General features: G+C 40.0%; 1 pseudogene; it reads right to left on the reverse strand.

The window, feature by feature from the left end:
* Nucleotides 1-3,334: 3,334 nt before the first annotated feature.
* LOC111744360 lies at nucleotides 3,335-3,453 on the reverse strand (annotated as a pseudogene).
* Nucleotides 3,454-3,955: the final 502 nt, after the last annotated feature.

Here is a 3,955-nt window from a genome sequence, read left to right on the forward strand (position 1 = left end):
TAGCTTCTCTTTCCCCTTAAATGTTGTTAACCTTGTTTTAAAGGCCAGTTCAAGATTTTCTTCTTCCAGGAAGCATTCCTCAGTTTCCTTTCTGGTCTAGCTACCTAATCATTGCTGCAGGGCCGTGGAGCTGATCGCAGCTCACTTTGGCAGAAGAACTTTGCTGGGGGTGATAAACTTCCCATCATGCACTTAGGCCAAGGCTTAGTGGACAGTGTCACGGAGTTGATATTATTTAGTGGTTGCTCTGTCCTGGGCCTCAAAGGGTGCTTTGTGAGGATGAAAAAACAAACAAACAAACAAAACAGAAGGTATTGAGTTAGGGGGTGGACCAGCTGGGTCTGCAATCAGTCAGATTTCTAGAAAGTCACATCAGTGACAAGGCTTTTTGGGATCTGGCGCGAGGGTGGTGGACAGAGGTGGAAAAGTCAAGATGAAAATCCATGAATGGCCCCACTTTCAACACTCAATTGCAACAGAAAAACAAAATGAAACAAAACAAAACAAAACAAAACAAAAAACAAAAAAAACCAAGCAGGAAATGTCAGTTCTCAAACGTCTATGGTTTTATATTGTGGCTAGTCAGAAGAGGAAGCTAGTGCTGTTCCTATAACTACTTCCGACTCACCACCCTCTAAATTTGGTAAGATGGCAGAAAGGCCTCTCTCAACACTGTGGCCTCTGTGAGAAAGAAAGAAAAGAAGGGAAAGAAACTAACTTTCCTGAGGGTTTACCATCTGTCAGCACTCGGCCAGAATGATAACAGCTAAGAACATAATATCCTGGGTACCCAGCTCAGCTCTAGTTTAATTCATGTTTAATTCTCAAAGCAACCCAATGAGATAGGTGCTATCACTACGTCTACTTTAGAAGTGAAGAAACTGTGACCCAGAGGGATTGAGTAAATTGCTCAAGGTCACTGAAAAGTGGCAGAGTAGTGTTCTGGTCTAGGATCTGCGTGCGTAACTATTGCATAACCCTGCTCCTCTGAGGAACACTGACGGGGGATCTGACGTACATTAACCTCCATCAGTTCTCATGACACCTCTATAAGGTGAATATGATCACCCCATTTTCCCAATGAGGAACCTGATGCTGAGAGAGATTAATTGTCACGCAGCTCACAGGTGGAAGAGGCAGGATTCAAACCCAAGTTAAACTGCTTATTCCAAGAGGATGCCGTCAAGGACAGCGCCAATGACTGGGTCCTTCCGAAAGTCAGCCTGGAAACCTTAACTCTTACCCTTCTGTAAAGAAGAACCCCTGGTTATTAAGAGGAAATTGCTTAGTTGTTTTCTTCAAGTGAGGATGAAAAATACCAAATTCCTCTAGATGAATTTGAAAGGTCTCCCTGGCAGAGATAGAAAGAATTTGGGGGAAAAAACCATGGTGATCAATCTTAGAATCCTGAAAACTAGTTAGGAGAAATAAGGATTCAACTGTTTGCATTCCTTCAAAGAATCTTTCAGACTAGAGGACTAGCAAGCGTGTGAGTTGAGCTTGGAGAGGAGGGCTGGTGGTCAGGCCATCTCAGTCAGGATGCTGACATGGCACTTCTCCAGGGAGGCTCACTTCCTGCATAGATCTGCCTGTCTGGGAGATCTGCACACTTCGAACCTAATAAATATAGATGAACATACTTCGAACCTGAACGGAAGCTCATCAAAGAAGAGAGCTAATTACGGGCTAGTTATTTACATAATTTAGATGACAATCTTGAAAACATAGTTATACTTCGGAGATTCATGATTTTAATCAGGCTGCAAATAATGAAGAATAACACAGATCAAGCCAGGCTAATTTGGACAACTATTAATATATATAGTTTAATATGCACCTATATAGAGAGCAAAATGCCAGGAATTGCAAATTATCTTAAAGCCATTCTGGTAAAATGGGATAATGGATCAAAAAAAAAAGTACGGAAAATAAAATTGATCAGGACAGTTATTTAAATGTGAAATTAGATAGATCTATGACTGCTTTAATCAAAGTATATAGTTGTAACATAAAAGACTATAAATTAATGAAAACTTAGTGGGTAGAAACATAGTATAAATGATTTTATTACCATAAAACCATAAAGTTCAATTTTATGCAAAAATAAAAATGACAGGCAATATAACAGTTGGGCTATCCAAGAAATAACATTCCACGGACATAATCTACTTTGGGGCTGGCTACAGACAGTTTGATTGCTTCAGTAACAGATAACTGACCCCATGGAGCAACTTGGTCTTCCTCTGGAGGCTTTATCTTGCCTGCAGTTCCTTCTGCCTGCGGTGCCTGACTCCTCTTGCTGGCTGGCAAACACATATTCATCCTGCAAGATGGAATTTAAGCAACCTGGTAGCATAGTAGAAAGATGGCTTTGAGCTTGGAATCCCAGCTTAGCCATTGACTGGTTGTGTGGTTTTGAGCAGTTTACTTATCGTCTCTGATCCTCTGTCCCCCACGGCTTTCAACGGGAAGGTTACTCTCCCTCCCTAATGAGTTCCTTTGTCACTCTTGCTTCCCTTATCATTATTACAGCATTCACAAGTATAATCCATCTGCTATTTATGAAAATATGGTGTTTGTATTTCAATCAAGAGTCTTGCATTCCAATTCTGGAGCTGCCACTTAACTTGCTGGGCCTCAGTTTGCTCATTTTCAAAATGAGAATAATGCTTGTTGAGAGTCTTTGTTTATACAAAGACTAACAGCTCATCACCAGACTTGTTCTTTTTCCTCCTGGGCACACAGCGAGATTGCATTTTCCAGTCTCTCCGATAGTGATGCAGGGTCATGTGACTGAGGAGAGACAATCGGCTATAAGCAGGAAATATGAGACCCACTTACAATATTGGCACTTAATAAGATCTTCATGCCTTCCACCCATTTGCCAGATTGAGGTAGTTTAGTACCTTGACCTGATAATCCATGTTTTAAAGGCACAGAGATACAAGACGGGGGAGCCGTAGCCCTTAAATCATTACCTGGAAGAGTGCATCATTCCGCTAATTATGGGCTTCAAATGAGTGAAAAATAGACGTCTCTTGCAGTAAGCCGCTGATAGCTGGGGCTTTATCTAAGGGCAGCTAGCATGACTTTAACCAATACACTAATCCCATAAACATGTACACCGTTGTGAAGATTATAACAGTGGTTGGCAGAGTTTCTGGCACATAGTAGGTCCTTAACAAAATCCGATAAATGAATGGGCTATTAAGCTCTCCAAAAGAGTAAAAATATATATTCAGAAAAATTTTTAAGCGAGGCAACCCTTAGTTGACATCACAGATTGCAAGGATCTTGTCAGTTTACAATCCCTTATTTTTTAATAATTTTTTTACTCCTACAGCACCTGGTGTTCCTAGGTGGTCTCTCATGCAAATACTAACCAGGCCCGATCCTGCTTAGCTTCCGAGATCAGACGGGATCGGATTTGTTCAGGGTAGCATGGCCATAGACTCCAAAAGAGAAAATAGAATTAGCACATATAATGATTTTCTCTTATGTCAAGCCAAGTTTAATTTTTTTTCCTGCCAAGTTAGCTACAAATATAATTGGGACTCCTAAAAGGTTTATAAGGAATGTACTCTTTTGTGGCCAAATTAATATAACTTATAATCAAATTTCTCACAGATTTGCTGAATATTGGTGCTGAATGGGACTTTAGTGAGCAAGTTACAGACATAGCTTTCTCATTTTGTGGATGAGAAAACCAAGGCTTAAAGAGGTTATTACCCTTGGGCAATCAGGGGCAGAACAAAGACTTGTAACTTGTAATTATTTTCATAGTTAAAAGAGATATCTTTTGAACACAAAAGTTACAAATGATCATGGCTTAAAAGGGAGAAAAGAGAAAAGTTTTATTCGATGGAGAAATAAGAACAGCTCTAATGTAGACGTAGGTTATGTTTCTAATCTTTTGTCTATGTATATATTTAACAGAGTTTAACAGACATCATTG

This window comes from Pteropus vampyrus, unplaced genomic scaffold, assembly GCF_000151845.1.
Source record: "Pteropus vampyrus isolate Shadow unplaced genomic scaffold, Pvam_2.0 Scaffold133, whole genome shotgun sequence".
NCBI classification, from domain to species: domain Eukaryota; kingdom Metazoa; phylum Chordata; class Mammalia; order Chiroptera; family Pteropodidae; genus Pteropus; species Pteropus vampyrus.